At 36.0% G+C, this 18,299-nt stretch overlaps 1 protein-coding gene across 1 annotated transcript in view; it reads left to right on the top strand.

Moving 5' to 3' along the window:
- VPS13B (vacuolar protein sorting 13 homolog B) overlaps nt 1-18,299 on the top strand; it is a 996,174-nt gene that overhangs the window by 628,779 nt on the left and 349,096 nt on the right. The gene's annotated exons all lie outside the window — the stretch shown is intronic.

Here is an 18,299-nt window from a genome sequence, read left to right as displayed (position 1 = left end):
AACTTTTGTATAGTAACACTGGTAACCAATGTGACCTTACATAGACCTACGATTAATAGTATATAGAACCCCTCTATCAATGCAGCCTTCTGGATCCTTATTTAATGTCCCTCATGCCTACTTGAGTTTCTTACAAATGTTCTAAACAACTCTCTAAGACTATAAGCCATAGAGAAGGTACTGACCTGCACTGGTAGTAGCAGTTTCCTCACCTAGTAATATACTACTTAAATCACAAGTCTAAATCCTATCCTATCTGGTTCTATGTAGGTTCACACTGACTAGCATTGTTACTGTACAAAAGTCTCTTAATGCATATTAAGAGTTTACTATACCAGTAATATAACAAGTTAAGTCACTTCTCTACATCTTGTATATCACTAATTAATAACAGCTATACAACACTGTACTATCATGAAGTATCGGCATAACATTCTGAAGCCAATCGCCTAAGACACCTTGGAATCTCTGAAACTAGACTCCTTTTTAACAGTCTTTTGCCTGATTCATGCCCTTGGTTTGATGGAGCTGTGAACTGGTGGGTGCTTGAAAATTGCTTTGAACAAAGTAAACTGACTATACTGATTGCACCTTGTTTCCTCAGCCTTCTCCTTGATATTTTATGTTTGTGTTTTCTGTTTTTATGTCATTTTCACTTCCCAATAACCATACCTCATAGAACCTTCCCTTGTAGCAAAGAACAGTAATTTAAAAAAAAATAATAAAACCCATCATAGTGACCATATCTGACAGCATATGCAAACTTCTGCACCTGTTGTCCTCCACTTCTTAATTGAAAGCAGGGAAGTATGTTTTATTCTTAGTTCTCTGGAACCAAGATTGATCAATGAATTTAATTTGAGTTCTCTTGGAGTTTTTTGGTATTATTTTCATTTATTGTTTGGTATTATTTTCATTCATTCTAGTAACGAATAAATAGTTCTCTCAGTTCTACTTTCTTTGCTCTGCAACTGTCCTGCAAGTTTAAAGGATTGAAATGGGTGTGAGACTGCTGTATTGAGATGTAGCTTTACAGGTCCATCTTTTTTTTTTTTTTTTACGAAAAGTATTTTATTATTTTCCAGTTACATATAGAGATAGTTTTCAACATTTGTTTTTATAAGATTTCCAATTTCAAATTTTTCTCCCTCCCACCCTCCCCTAGACAGCAGGTAATCTGATATAGGTTATACATATATGTATAATAACATTAAACATATTTCTGCATTAGTCATGTTATAAGAGAAGAATCAGAGCAAAAAGGAAAAACCTCAAAAAAGAAAAACAACAGCACCAAAAACAAAAGAAATAGCGTGGTTCAATCAGCATCCGTATTCCACAGTTTTGTTTTTTTTTTCCTGGATTTGGAGAGCCTTTTCCATCATAAGTCCTTTGGAACTTTCTTGTACCATTGTATTGGTGAGAAGAATCTAGTCTATCACAGTTGATCAACACATAATGTTGATGATTCTGTGTACAATGTTCTGGTTCTGCTCATCTCATCCATCATCAGTTCATGCAAGTCCTTCCAGGTTTCTCTGAACTCCTCCTGCTCATCGTTTCTTACAGCACAATAGAATTCCATTACATTCATATACCACAACTTGTTCAGCCATTCCCCAATTGATGGGCAGCCCCTCAATTTCTAATTCCTTGCCACCACAAAAAGAGCAGCTATAAATATTTTTGTACATGTGGGTCCTTTTCCTTTTTTTATGATCTCTTTGGGAAAAAGACCCAAAAATGGTATTTCTGGGTCAAAGGGTGAGCACAACTTTATAACCTTTTGGACATAATTTCAAATTGTTCTCCAGAATGGTTGGATCAGTTCACAGCTCCATCAACAATGCATTACTGTTCCAATTTTTCCACAGCTTCTCCAACAGTTATTATTTTCCTTTTTTGTCATATTAGCCAATCTGATAGGTGTCAGGTGGTACTTCAGAGTTGTTTTAATTTGCATCTCTCTAATCAATAGTGATTTAGAGCATTTTTTCCAATGGCAATAGATAGCTTTGATTTCTTCATCAGAAAACTACCTATTCATATCCTTTGACCATTTCTCAATTGGGGAATGATTTGGATTCTTATAAATTTGATTTAGTTCTCTATATATTTTAGAAATGAGGCCTTTATCAGAAGTATTGGCCATAAAAATTGTTTCCCAGCTTTCTGCCTCCCTGCTAATTTTGTGTGCATTGCTTCTGCTTGTACAAAACCTTTTTAATTTAATGTAGTCAAAATCATCCATTTTGCATTTCATAATATTCTCTATCTCTTGTTTGGTCATAAACTGTTCTCCTTTCCAAAGATCTGAAAGGCAGACTTATTCCTTCCTCTCCTGATTTACCTGTGGTATCACCTTTTATGTCTAAATCGTGTACCCATTTTGACCTTATTTTAGTATAAGGTGTAAGATGTTGGTCTATGCTAATTTCTGCCATACTATCATCTAGTTTTCCCAGCAGTTTTTGTCAAATACTGAATTCCTATCCCAGAAGCTGGAGTCTTTGGGTTTATCAAACAGTACATTACTAAAGTCATTTACTACTGTGTCTCTTGTACCTAGCCTATTCCATTGATACAGGTCCATCTTAAAATTTACGAGAGATGCCTCTTAAATACAAATTCAGCTAAAACTTCCAAGACAGGTCAGGAAGATGCAATGACATGTGTGTTGGTTCTCTTAATGAGAAATAATTGAAGAAAGTTGTCATTGATCTCAAAGTCTTTATAATAAATTCAGCATTAATCTATAATGTTTACTTCAGTTAAATTATAAAGACTAATGAATTCCTGCAAATTTTAGGAGGCTGAACAGACCTACTGGTATCTTACTGACTCTTGAACCTGTTCATTCTCTCTCTCTCTCTCTCTCTCTCTCTCTCTCTCTCTCTCTCTCTCTCTGTTTCTCTCTGTGTCTGTCTGTCTCTCTCTCACACACGCACACACACACTCTGTTGGTGTTTATAAGACGTAAGATGTTAGAGATGCTAAAATGCCTAGTTGGATGTCACCTTGTAGTATATGTTAAATATATTAGGAATATATTTATATAGTTTAAGAAAATAATATCCTCTTACTTTTTATGGTACTATAGTTGTGATCATTTTATCGAGCTGGTTTAAATCCTCTTTTATAGGAGGTCTGTACTTTTAACTTTTGTGTTGTATTTGATCTTAGCAAAGAGGTGCTTTTGTTTTTTAAACCCATGTGTATATTTTACACATACACACACATATAGTATAGTCATCTATGTATTTTAGGCAGTATGGCATAATGGATGAAATGCCAACCCAGGAGTCAGGAGGACCTGTTTTCAAGTTCTGCCTCTGATGTTATTAGCTGTATCACCCTTGAAGAAGTTATGGGAACCCCTCTGAGTCTCCAAGCAACTTTCTCAAACTATAAATTATTCACCAGTGGCTGATCAGCATTGTGAGAGGGAGCTACTTGACCTAGAGTTCCCCATAGGAAAAAAAAAAAACAACCTAGCCTTCTCTTCCAGACTCCCCCCAAATATATTTTATAATAATTTTTGTCAGTGTCAATGTGCATCACAGCTAAATAATTAACAGAAGCTAATAGCCATAATAATGAAGGTGACTTTATGAATCATGCTTCTTTGGTGCTAAGGTAGCATAGTAGTGGGAAGTATGCTGTATTCCATATCATAAGATGTTTGTTCAAATCTTATCTCTGTTATTTTTTTCCTTGTGACCTTTGGCAAATCACTTCACTTCCCAGGGCCTCAGTTTCCTCATCTGTAAAATGAGGGGATTGGATTAGATGACCTGAGGTCACCTCCAGCTCTAATCTAATCCAGGTATAATCTGACCTTGATTATATAATTATAGTATATATATTTATAATTTATAATATTTATAATATATATAATTATATAATCTGGGTCCTTGATGCTAAAATGTGAGCTTTATGTACTCCCTAACCTATCAGATAAAAAAAATGGTAAAATATAGTCCCAACAAACAGATAAAAATAAGAACTATAAGACCCTGTTTAATGACTGTGACTTATTCTGCTTTTCTTTTGACATTATATGGCATTTTACTATGCTATATCACCTGTATGTGTATCTGTGTCCCTCATATCTGTGTGTAGGAAAAAGAATTGGGATTTTTGTCAATTAGTAGATAAGTTTGAAGAAGCTGCCTGAGGCTCATAGAGGTGGTGATTTGCAAGGGTCACACTGCTAGTCATCAGAGGCAGGAATTCCTGACTCCAAGATGAATAATACTCTAGCCTTTAGACCCGTAGCATTAGATCCCTGATAGCCACATATTTACTTAGAAACATCTGTTTTGTACTTTTTTATTTTGTTAAGACTTTCCAGGGGCAGCAAGTTGGTGCAGTGGATAAAGCGCTGGCCCTGGATTCAGGAAGACCCAAGTTCAAATTCGACCTTAGACACTTGACACTTACTAGCTGTGTGACCCTGAGCAAGTTACTTAAACCTCATTGCCCTGCCCACCCCCCAGAAAAAATCATAAAAGCTTTCCCAATCACATTTTGATCTCTTTGAGAGAATTTGGTATCTCTACTTTAGGCCACCATGACTTGTTCACATATACATTTTGGAATTTAAAAGCATTCTCAAATCAAGCCAAAAAGCATTCAGCAATTACCTGTTATGTACCAAGCAGTGCTAAGTGCTGGTGATTAAAAAAAATAAAAAGACAAAAAACAGTCCCTCCTCTTAAGGAGGTCACTGTCTAATGGGGGACTACATGCAAGCAACCATGTACAAAGAAGAAATAAACAAAGTAAATTGAAGATAATCTCAGAGGAAAGACATTAATAAGATAAAGGAAGACTGGGAAAGATGTCTTATAGAATATGGGATGTTCTTTGAGAGTTGAAGGAATTTAAAGAAACCAGTACGTGGACATAAAGAAGGAGAGAATTCTACCTTGGCTAGCAGGGACAGCCAATGAAAATGCCTAGAATTGATAGATGGAGTGCAGTGTACAAGGAAGAGAAAGGAGTAAAGGCTTGTCAGTGGATTGCAAAAAACCTGTTGGAGAGTTGGGTGTGAGAAGACAGGTAGGTAGGAAGGAGCCAAGTTATGCAGGGCTTTTAAAACCAAACAGGATTTTATATTTGATCCTGGAAGTAATGGAGAGCCACTGCAGTTTATCAAATTGGGTGGTTTGGTTGACATAATCTAACAAATAAGGACCCCCCCTTCTTGTAAGATGGGTGGAGGAGATAATGGGGTAACCGACTGATGTAAGATAAGAAGGAGGAGCTCTCAGAGAATGATTATCTAGACTAACCTAGAAAAGGTAAATGAGATCTAGGAAGGCTGGGGTGTGATCTTTAATAGCAAAATTGGGACTAGACCTTCCAATTTCCCAGTCCAGGGTTTTTCCCATGACACTATTTTGTCTTTATCTGCCTCCCTCACTCTTTCCCTCTCTTCTTCTCTTCCTCCCTCCCCTACCCTGTGTGTGTGTCTGTGTGTCTGTGTGTACACAGATATATAATGCTAAAGGTCATATTTTGGCCATTCATTTTTTTCTCTTACTTAGCAACCATTTTTGCTGCATTTGAGTTTATTTTTATGATCTGTGGAAATGATGTGCTGAGGACTGGAAGAACCTTTACTGATGTCTGCCATGTGTAGATTACTAGTATTTCGCATGCATCATCAGTCACTGGTGTTTTATATGGTGCTTAGAGTGTCTTGGGGAAGGCTGTCTTGTGATTTCCTTAGTGCAGCTAAGACCTCATTCTTTGATTTAGCAATAATACTATTTTCTTGTTTTTAGGCTGCACACATATAATTCGAATGGTTTAGCCACATATTTTCATAATAATGTATTTTTAGGTCAGTGTACTTTCATATGTTTCTATCTCCCACTTCCTTATTTTTTTCAGAATTTTCTTCTTTGTTTATAGTAGATACTTAATAAATATGTATTGAATAGTCAATGCAACAAGCTTTTATTAAGTGCTTTGTGTATCAGACACTCTGCTAAGCAATGGGAAAAATGGGGAAAAAATGAAATCTAGTTTGGAGAATGGAATTGTAGTTGATGCTTAATACTTATACAATCAGAAGTGTTAATCATTCCCTCATTTGAGTTTTTGAAAATAAAGTTATCTAATGGTAGCCAGGCATTGAGCTGAAAGAGAAAGGATGCTAGAGCTTGGTCCAAGGTCCTGAGATCTATTTGGCAATTCAAATGGAATATATATTTATTGTGCCTACTATGTGAAAATCCTCAGGGAGATAGAGACAAAAATGAAATAACTTTGCCTTTTAGAGCATTTACATGAGAGGAGATAGATTGCTGGTTCAGCTGCTCACTCCCAGTGTGACCTTTAGTATGTCAGCTGACTTCTCTAGGCCTCCAATTCTCATCTTTAATATGAAGGAGCTAGGACCTCTAAGGTCCTTTATAGCTCTAAATCTCTAGCCCTGTTTTAAAGCAACTTAAATGAAGACAGTTGTCATTTTGAGAGATCAATCACTCCTTATTTATCTGTATCCAAATTTTTTCATTATAAAGTGTGATACCACATATTCAAAACTTTGTATAATGTTGGCTTTATTTGTTTACAGTAGGGAACAGACGGAAACTCTAAACTCATTCTTTTCATTTCTGGAGAAAATAGCTAGTGTGTACTAAAAGTAGCAAACTGTCTAATTGCCAGAGGTGACATCAACCCATGTTTTCATAATTGTTTTTTTAGTTCTCTTACAGTTTTTCACAGGGGTGGGAGAATATGATTTTTCCTTCCTTTAGCCAGTCTCCTACATAGCTTCATAGGGTGTATTGTGAGCTCCTACTGAGAAGTTAGTGCAGGCATAGGAGCTCTACTTTTGCATGTGTGTTACTCTAGTTTTATGTGGTGATATGGGAAAAGTAGCAGTCTTGGAGTAAAAGGACCTGGGTTCAAATTCCAGGTCTACCACTTAACTCCCTGTGACCTTGGACAAGTCACCTTCCCACCCCATCCCAACTTAGATTTCGATTTCCTCATCTGTAAAATGAGGGGCTGGGACTAGATGACATCCAAGGCCCCTTCAGCCTGTAAATCTATGATCCCATGATCTTGTGCCAGGAGTCAGGGGAAGCTACACTGTAAATTTTAATGGTATTATATTAGATTTAGCCCAGTCTCCTAGAATTTGCACATCACTAATCCTGTGTAGTTACCATTAATGTCTGCAATCCTGGCCCTTCAGCACTGCAGGATCCTGATGTTAAGTACATACCTAACATACTGTATTTACTGAGGCAGGAAAGCACCTAAAACGTTTTAGCAGCATCTTTAAGCACAAGGATTGAAGAACAGCATGGTGAAAAGAGGTCAAAAGGATCTGGATTCATGGAGACACAAGTTTGATTCCACTTCTTAGCTGTGTGGCCATGGGAAAAATACTTAACCTTTTAAGTATAAATTTCCTTATCTCTAACATTGGGCTTAATAACTATTTTAACTTCCTCACATATTTATCGCGAAGTTCAAATGAAATCATATATGTAAAGACCCCTAGGCAAGCTTTAATCTTATTCTCACCTATCAATCAAACAAACAAATTGTTTATTGTAATATATTGTAGTTTTTTGTTTTTGTTTTTTCTGGTTAAGCACATTAATTCAATTCAGTAAACTTTTTTTTTGGGGGGGGTGAGACAATTGGGGTGAAGTGACTTGCCCAGGGTCACACAGCTAGTAAGTGTTAAGTGTCTGAAGTTGGATTTGAACTCAGGTCCTCCTGATTCCAGGGTCCATGCTTTATCCACTGCACCACCTAACTGCCCCTCAGTAAACATTTAATAAGCACCTACTATGTGCCAGGCATTGTGATAAGCCCTGGGAATACAAATCAGAAAAAGAAAGTCTCTTGTCTCAAGAAGTTTACAATCTAATGAGGGAAGACTACACACAAAAAGAGGCAGGAAAGGCGGGGGTAGGGGGGCAGTGTGGAAACAGTGAAGAGGGAGAGGGGGTGCACTGAGTTGGCAGCAAGGTGGTGAGCATATCCTGAGTGGAGAATCTTATTCTGTGGAGCTGAAACCAGACAGAGTGACAGATCCAAAGTGGCATGACCGCTGTGCTGTGCAGTGAATTCATTTGCAAGAAATAATGCTCCAGTACTCATTTATCTGCATGTGCCCTCAGTGATGCATATCACAGTCTATTCTATGACCATCTATCCTAAGTGATTTTGCTTAGTGTCCTCTCATAGGTTAACCAAAGGGGATCCACCTCACTGCTGGAAACTTTCACTGTCTTCTAGCATCTGCTAGATACCTATAAAGTCTGTCTACCTTGTCTTCATCAAATAACCAGTCCATATTTTTTATTTTTTTTAAATCATAGGTGTCCCTGATGATCTCCTTAATTAATGTTTTTTTCAAGGGCTGATTTGTTATATGTCCTCATCCTTCTGACCTATCTTCTGTATTTGGAACTGTTGACCACCCTCTCCACCCTCTCTTTCTGTGTACTATATTCTCTCTGGACTTTTGTGACCTACTCTCTCCCGGTTCTCCCCCTACCATCTGACAGCACCCCCATCTCTAGGGTATCATCCATTATCATGCCCCATAACTGTTGATGTTCCCCAAGATTCCACACTAGGCTCTTTTCTCCCTTTACACTCTCTCAATAACCATTAGATTCAACTGGTTAGGTATCTTCTCTCCACAGATGATGCCCAAATCTATCAAGGCCTAATCTCTCCACTAAGCTTCATTTTCTCATCGCCAATTCTCTATTGAACATTTAAAATTGGATGTCTTAGTGACATCTCAAATTCTGTGTGTGTGTGTGTGTGTGTGTGTGTGTGTGTAAATAAGAATACAGAGACTAGTAGTTGAGGATATTTTTTTTAAACTTTTTTGGGGGGTGAGGCAATTGGGGTTAAGTAACTTGCCCAAGGTCACACAGCTAGTAAGCGTTAAGTGTCTGAGGCAGGCTTTGAACTCAGGTCATCTTGACCCCAGGGCTGGTGCTCTATCCACTGCGCCACCTAGCTGCCCCTGAAGATGTTTTTTTTATCAAACTTTTGGGGGATTAATAAATTGAGATGTTTTTATATCTTTATCATCTTTCCTCCTTCTGGTTCTTCCTAAATCAATCCCTTAAAGCCTTCTCAATTTAAAAAAAAAAAAAAGCTCTCTCAATTATGTCAGCTCCAGGATGGATATCTATGTAAACTTGGTCTAATTTATCAGCTTTTTCCAGCTTTTTCTTTTTAATATTATTTCTCCCTCTTCAATATATATATATATATCCCAAACTGTGACAGTAGCATCCAAGTGTGGCAGCCTATATTGGTTTTGATTGTGAAAAGTTTTTTTTTAATAAAAATTGTTGCAAATATTTTCATTTATCTTCTGTGTTTCTTCCTTTTGTCCTTTGCTTTCATTCTCAGGGTGGCTTTACTTATTTGGCTCTCTCACCAAGCTTTCTTGTAAGGACCATATTGTAGGATTCTGGTTTTTAATCCACCCTGCTATTCACTTCTGTTTTATGGGAGAGTTCATCCCATTCCCATTCAGAAATATGATTGCTAATTGTATATTTCCTTCCATCTTATTTTCCCCCTTCATCAAGCTTTCTTTATACAGTTTTTATCACTCTCTGTTTCTGTCTGCTTTATGAGGTGATGACTATTCATAATCTCCCATCATCTTTTCAAGATTTACAAATTACTTTATATCCTAAACCAGTATTTCCTTTGGCTGCCATCTCTCTTCACTTGGCAACTATGTCAAGTGTTTGTAGACCCAGTTGAGTTTTTAAATCCTGTCATTTAAATTCCTGTCATTTTCATGTTACTTTCCTAAATACAACTCTCTTTTCCATGTAAGAAAGAAATGAAAACTACCTGGGGATGTTGTTTTCTTAATCTATGGTAAATCTCATGGAATTTAGTGTTACTTTTCCTTTAATTCACCCCATTTCTCTCCAAATAGTCTTTAACATAGAAAGATCTATAGATATGATGAGTTGCTTTGTAGAACTTAAAATAATAAAATTCACTTTGGATAAGAAAAATTCTGATATTTCAAGGGAAATAGTGAGATAAAATATGAATGAAGGGGGGAACAGCATTATCAGATGTCAAATTATATTTATAAAGCAGTAACAAAAATATTTGGTACTATTTTAAAAATAGAAATGTAAATTAGCAAAATAAATATACAAGCAAGAAACAGATGTAATAAAGTAAAAAAAGTATGTCATATTTATTTCTTAAATAAAGCAAATTTTTAAAATCATATATTTAGCACTAGAAGGGACTTCAATGGCCATTGAGTCCAGCCCTCTCATTTTACAGAAGAAGAAAGTAAGAGCTAGCGAGGTTAGATGATTTGCCAAGTGTACACAGCAAATCAATATCTGAAGTGTGATTTTAGTCTACCTGAATCCATGTCTGTTTCCTATCCTGTACACCCTTCATTTTGTTTTGCAAATTTCAGTGTATCCCTCTGAGGCATAATTACTCTTGGACTACAAAACCAGGCCTAAAGAATTACCTCTTCCATATTAACATTACATTTTAAAAAATAATTCAAAACAAGTTAAATAAACTACTATAAGTTTTTGTTTGTTTTCATGGATGTGTATTTCTTCCTCTCCTGCTAGGCTATTCAAAAGGTCATGTCTCTCTCTTTTTTTAATTCTCCAGAGTACCTCATACTTAACACATATTTGTATGACAGTTTTCTATGAATAAATTTGTGTTTGTGTGTGTGTGTGTGTGTGTGTGTGAATTTGGAAAGAGAAAGGCAGAAATAATTGATTAGCATCTTATTCTAATCTGGATTAACAACCATTGCTCTTAAATAGGTGAGTTAAATGCCAAATTTTATAATATACTGCTTGGTTACTTTTAAATAATTAACCTTTAACTATATATTTGTTGCAAGGGGTTTCTTTTCCTTTTCCTTTTTTTTTTTTTAACTTCTCTGCAGGAGTAAGGAGATAGAGAAAATAAATGCTTAATTGGGAATAAATAAATCAACAGATAAATAAATCAGCTGTAAGATTAGCTTGTAATGAGCACTGGCAAAGCTATGGTGAACCCTGCCTGAACTGTGCTACTGCTTACTGAGGCGCATATCTCTAGAACAAGTCAGATGTGGGGCTCTCTTTTAACTGGATGGATTGTTAATCAATGAACCTTAAAATTAAGGCCTTGAAAATGGAGTTTAAGGGCCGAGGGGGTGGATCTAGTATGGCAGGAGAAAAGGAAGCTACTCTCCTGAGCTCTCCCCAGAAACACTCCGAACAACTTTAAATATTTCCATAAAACAACTCATGGAGTGACAGAACCAAAAAAAGGACGGGGTGAAATAATTTTCCTGCCAAAAACAAGTTAGAAGGTTGGCTGGAAAGGTCTGTCACACCTGGGTGAGAATGGAGCACAGACCGCAGCAAACCAGGAGCAGGCCTTAGGAGCCCCTGAATCTGCAGAGACTGCTTCAAGAGCTCTCAGTCCACAGGTGGTAAGAGGGTTGAACAACTGATCAGAAGGAGATTGTAGGGGTCTCTTTGCTGATACTAGAGGCAGGACTCTGTTGCTTTGCCCATACTCAGATCTGGATCACAGGAGCACTAGTACACCAGTGCAGCCCCAGTGGAGCAGGGACCCTCATCACAGTTCAGGACAAAAAAGAGTGTTTGTGGTCACTCATAGACCAGAGCACAGGCCAAGAGAATAGTAAACACACCTCTCCTTAGATCATACCACTTTGGAAGAATTTAAAACTTACAGGTCCCTTGAAGTATCTCTGAAAACAGCTTCACAAAAACCCTGAAGTTTGGGATCCAGAAGAGATAATTTAAAAATTATTGGACTACCTAAAAGGCATGAGAAAAAACATAGCCTAGATTTCATCTTTCGAGAACGTATCAAGAAAAACTGCCCTGATATTCCAGAACCAGAGGGTAAAATAGACATTGAAAGAATCCACTGCTAACCTCCTGAAAGAGATTCCCAAATGAATGAAAACTCTCAGGAATATTACAACTAAATTCCAGAGCTTGCAGGTAAAGGAGAAAATATTGCAAGCAGCCAAAAAGAAACAATTCAAATATCACAGGGCCAAAGTCAGAATCACACTAGATTTAACAGCTCCTACATTAAAGGATCAGTGGACTTGCAATATGATATTCTGGAAGGCAAAGGAACTAGGATTACAACCAACAATCACTTCAGGGGAAAAATGGATATTTAGTGAAATAAAGGACTTTCAAGTATTCTTGATGAAAGACCAGAGCTGAATAGAAAATTTGACTTTCAAATGAAAGACTCAAGAGAAGCATAAAAAGGTAAACAGAAAAGAGGAATCATCAGGGACTTAAATAAGCTTAAACTATTTACATTCCTATATAGGAAAATGGTACTTGTAACTCCTAAGAACTTTCTCATTATTCAGCATTTAGTAGGAGTGTATATAGACGGAGGAGGGTACAGGTGTGAGTTGAATGTGAAGGGATAATATTTTTAAAAATAAAATTAATGGATAAGAGCAGAATGCAAAAAAAAATAGCAGAATGCACTGGGAGAAAGAGAAAGGGAAAAGTAGGATGTGGCAAATTATCTCACATAAAAGAGGCAAGAGTAGAAGAGAAGATGGGGGAAGTAGGAGGGAGGGAGTGAGCTGTAGTCTCATCAGAATTGGTTCAAAGAGAGTAACATACACACTTAATTGAGTATAGAACTCTATTATACCCTGTAGGAAAGTAAAACGGAAGGGCATAAAAGAAGGGATAGAAGGAAGAAGAGAAGGCACTGATAGAAGGAAGGGCAGATTGGGAAAAGCAGCAGTCAGAAAATACTTTTGAGGAGGCACAGAGCGAAAGGAAGGAGAGATTAAAATAAACAGAGGGGGAAATAGGACAGAGGGAAATACAGTTAGCAATCATAATTTTTTTTAAATTTTAAAACGTTTATCTGAAAAAGGCCTCATTTCTCAAACTTATAGAGAACTGGATCATGCTTATAGAAATAAGAGCCATTCCTTAACTGATAAGCGATCAGAAGATATAGTTTGCAAATAAGTAGTCAAAGCTATCGATAGCCATATGAAAAATTTTCTAAATCACTCTTGATTGGAGAAATGTACACTAAAACAATTCTGAGGTATTACCTCATACCTATTAGATTGGCTAATAAGACAGAAAAGGAAAATGACAAATATTGGGGGGGATGTGAAAAAGATGAGACATTCATACATTGTTGGTGGAGTTGTGAACTGATTCACCTGTTCTGTAAAGCAATTTGGAACTGTGCCTAAAGGGCTATAAAATCATGCATACCCTTTGACCTAGCAAAGGTCCCCATAGGTCTGTATCCAAAAAGAGATAAAAAACAAAAAGGAAAAGGACCTGTATGTACAAAAATATTTATAGCAGCTCTTTTCTGGTGGCAAAGAATGGGAAATTGAGGGGATGCCCATCAATAGGGGAATGGCTGAATGAATTATGGTATGTGATTGTGATGGAATACTCTTGTGCTATAAGAAATAATGAGCAGGATTCTCTCAGAAAAAAACTGGAAAGACTTAGATAAGCTGATGAAAAGTGAAATGTACTATATACAAAGTAGCAGTGATACTGGAAGACGATCAACTATGAATGACTAAGGTATTCTCAGCAATACAATGAACCAAAACAAATCTGAAGGATTTAAGGGTGAAAAACGCTATCTATCCCCAGAAAAAGAACTGATGGTGTCTGAATACAGATTGAAGCTTTTTTTTTTAAACTTTATTTTTCTAGAGGTTTGTTTTTTCGTTTGGGGGGTGGGGTTTGGTCTGTCTTTTATTTCACATCATGACTGATGTGGAAATATGTTTTGCATACCTACACATGTATAACCTATATTGAATTGTTTGCCTTCTCAATGAGTGGGGAAAGGAGAAAGGGAGAGAATTTGGAATTCAGAGTTTTAAAAATGAATGTTAAAAATTGTTTTTACATGTAATTAGGGGAGGAGAGATAAAACACTAAACAACAAATAAAAAATAAAATAAACTAGCCAAAAGAAAAGAAGTGTAACTTTGGGAAGCTTTTTTTCTATGGAACATAGAAAATCTCTGGTTTTCTAGTAAGTACTATAGCCTTTACGGCCTCCTCTAGAGATTTAAGTTTAAATGCTCCAGATAACCCCAAGCTTTTTAATAAGTATTGAAAGGAGGCAATAATATGTTAGAGCTCTTTAAGATTATATTGAGCTAACCTTTTCCTATTGTATGAGGTCATTTAGAGAGAGGTCTCTGTGAATTTTTCTTTTAGAAATGGGGTCTCAAGTTCAAGTTAATGCTGGAGCTGCATATATGTTTAACATTAAAATGTATCAGTTATAATAGTACCTGGACTATACACAGATTCTGACTCATGATCCCATTGGGCCTCACAAGTTCAGCAAAACTGGGCTAGGTCACTATTTGAATGTAGGTATGCCAATAAGCATGCCTTTTGGATGCTGTAAAAACTGTTGCTACTGATTTAGTAGACTCTGCTTTCTGTTGCAAGAATATTAGCCAACAATTCTCTCATTTATTTTTTTTTCTAGAGAGTGAGAATATTCAATTATATGGTGATTTCATTCTGCCTACCTAAATTTGTGCTGAAATGTTACTTGGCTTCACTGAATGGAGAAGTATACATTTGAAATTGTTGCCTATGCTGTATTATTTGGTTATTCTGTAATTCAAAGGATAGTAGAGATGTGTTTATAAGTTAATTCTGTGTTCAAGGTCAATATTTTGGAATATCCTTATTTTCCCTAAGTACACTGGAGACTCTCTTACCCTATTTTCCAGGAATTAATATCGTTTTAGCTTGTTTTGGCTGCTTCTCTGACCACCTATTATATCCTCTATTCACTTTGTTTTTTCCTTTTATCTTTGTTTTCTCTTTCTCTTGTTATTTTTGTTTTTTCATCCTTTGGGAATATCACATTAAAAAGTTGTCAGTTATCTGGGTTTAAGCCCCAATGACATGACTTGATTTTAAAAGAATTTTTATGACCTAAAAAAAGATCAATGTCAGAATTTTAAAGTATTTCATAGGTCATAGGATTATAGATTTAGAGCTGGAAGATACATTCAAGTTCATCTAGTCCAGCCACTTAGTGGATATGTCCTAATACTCATTTCCCCTTCCCAGTGTTACCCCAATTAATCCTTGCTTATCTAATGTTGCTAATCAGGAATTTTAGAGAATCTTAGGGATATAAAGTAACAAGTAGTTAACAGGTCTATAAATAACTATTTGGAATAAATGTGTTTGTGAAGAGTAATTTATGCATGTCTAATACCAAGAGGAATTCCTGGTTCTTTCTTTTTGGTGGCCATGCATCATTCACTGTGACCTTTATTTTTACTTCTGGCTTTTTCTTAACATATGGTTTCTTAAATGTAGTTCTTTAACTGTTTTAATGTCTCCAAAAGAGCTGTACCTAAATATATAACAGATGGCCAAATGAGCCTTAGAGTGAATGCACTATGGATACAGAAAGATGATCACACCCTTCACAATCATGCATTTTCATGAGCTCATGTGGTGTACACCTGTACCATCATACTTAGTAGCAAGAGGAGAAATGTAGTAATATAAAAGTGAACATGTTCTTTTTTTCCTGTTTGTGATCAGCTCCACCCAGGGCTTAGGAAAATAGCTTCTGTTAGCATGCATAATTATTGAGACAAATGTTAAGTACCTCTCAGTCTTTCATCATCATCAAAAAACATTTATTGAATGCTTCTTTGCACCTGGGTCAGCCCTAGATGTTATGCAAAAAGAATTGCATAGTTTCTGTGACAGGCTGTTGTAGACTTTAGAAAACAGTAGACACTCATTAACTTCAACTGTATTCAGGAATGTTTCTTATACTACTCTTGTATCTATTATGCAGTATTTATAATAATTTACCTTATACATATACGTATTCTAATTTAGTTGTTCCTAATCTGTGGTCTGAAAATACTGGGAAGCTGGGGAGTAGGAGATGTGGGGAGATGTTTCTTCAAAGGATTCACTTAATGAAATGGCTCAGTGTAAAAATAAAATAACAATACCTTCTCTAGGTTGGTTAAATAATACATTGTATAATTATGTATTATTTATCCAACCTATAGATGGTATAATTACTTTATTATTATAATATACTTAATTATTTTAATCCCTCGCATTATTTATCCAACTTGTTGAAAGTGTACTCTCTTATTATACTGAACCATTTCAATAAGTGAATGTAAAAATAGTTCTTTCAAAATATTTTATTACTCAGATATTTTTATGAAATTAGATTACTATTCTACTTCTCCCCCTTTTTGAAGTTTTTACTGCATCTTTTTTTGATGGCAGTATTCAACCTATTACCCATATTATAAAAATAATTTATAAAGTATTTCCTAAAGTATATTTCACTAAATAACAAATAACTATTTGACCATTATTTTTCTATATTTACTGTACATTGTTATCTGAACCTAAGAAGCAGTTCTTTTAAAAGCAAAAAATTGTATTTAACCCAACTATCCCTTACCATTGCAAAGGAAGGAAGGAAGGAAAGAAGGAAGGAAGGAAGGAAGGAAGGAAGGAAGAAAGAAAACAGTTGTCTAAAAAAGGAACTTTCCATTATGTAATTGCTGGTTCTCCACTGCATTCTCCACTTTGTACTTGGTGTCCTCCTCTCCAATATGGGCCTTGGGCTCCAGATTCTATATAGTGACTATGATTATAGGAACAGAGGACACTAAGAGTATTAAGAAGGGTGGCAATGTTGTATAAAGAACTTTCACTGGCCACCCCAGTGTCTGTTGTTGTCCCTGAGAGTTTCTCCATGACCAATGATTCAACCAGATTCCGCCATCCCACAGCAAGCAGAAGGTCAAAACTTTACCCAGCCCAGTGATAAAATCAAGATTGAGTAGCCTGTCTTGGACAAGGAGAGGGGCTCAGCATTGAGACCTGCTTCAGGGCTATCCAGAAAAGAAAGGAGCAGACTTTGTGGAAGAACCTTAAATGGGAAATTATGTATAAGTACACACACCCCTTTAAAACAACCAAAAAGGCAATTAAAAAAAAACACCCTAATAACTTAAAAAAGAAAAGAAATTCCTAGTTATGTTCTAGATTGGAAGGAAGGGAGAAGGAAGAGTAGTGAGGCCAAGAAATGAATAAGCCCTCAAAATATATAAATAAATAAAATACAATGGAAAAAGTATGATGGAAGTAAGAATATCCCAGGATAAAACTCTAGAATAAGATATATCAGCATTTTTTTTTCCCGAGGGGCAATGAGGGTTAAATGACTTTCCCAGGCAAATCATACAGTATCAAGTGTTTGAGGTCAGATTTGAACTCAGGTCCTCTTGAATCCATGGCCATTATCCACTGCGCTACCTAGCTGCCCCAGCAATTATAGCTAGAATCCCATAAAAGAGAATCAAATACCCAGAAGGGCCCCCAGAGTATTAGAAGTCTTAAAGAACAAAGAAATAAAACATTCATTTTAAGCTCCTGATTAAAAAAAAAAGTAACAGCTATAAAACTTTCAGAAATCAATGAAAAAGAGTGAGAGAAAAAGAATGGAGGAACTGGAACTCAAAAATTCAATGATTCAACATAAATTATTCAAACAAAGACTAAGGATTGCAAAACTAGAAGTACTGTTGATATATATAAAAAATCAAAAATAGTTCATCTGGAAAACAGAGCTCGGATTGTTAATTTGAGAATCATCAGCTTCCCTGGAGGAAAAGGGGAGGGGGAAAGTTGTGAAACAATAAACTGGAATATCATATTTCAAAAAAATCATAAGGCAAAATGTCCTGGTAATGTTGGAATCAGTGGACAAAGTACTGATTGGTAGAATCCCCAGGACCCAAAATAGAGGAATGCTTTGTATAAGTCATTAAGAAATATGATTGTCAAAATCCACCCCCTTTAGAACAAAGAGGAAATATTGCAAGTATCTAGAAAAATTTCACTTAACAAGGATCCTCAGTCAGAATTAGCCAGGACTACACATCAGCAATGAAAAAGTAAGGGAAAAATAGGAATAAGATTTGCCTAAAAAAGAAGGAAAATTATTTTTACCCAAGATTCACATCTTATACAGCTCAACTTAAATCTACACAGAGGTATAATGTACTTTTAGCAGGATTGAGGATTTCTAAGCATTCCTTTTGAGAAAACAAGTCTAGCACTAATTAATTATAAATGCATTACTGACAAAATCTAGAAGGAAAATAAATTCCTTTGAAAATTACAAAATACCTGAAAATTAAACCATCA

Source organism: Dromiciops gliroides, chromosome 1 (assembly GCF_019393635.1).
Source record: "Dromiciops gliroides isolate mDroGli1 chromosome 1, mDroGli1.pri, whole genome shotgun sequence".
Lineage (NCBI taxonomy): Eukaryota > Metazoa > Chordata > Mammalia > Microbiotheria > Microbiotheriidae > Dromiciops > Dromiciops gliroides.
This window is presented reverse-complemented; position numbering and strand designations above follow the sequence as displayed.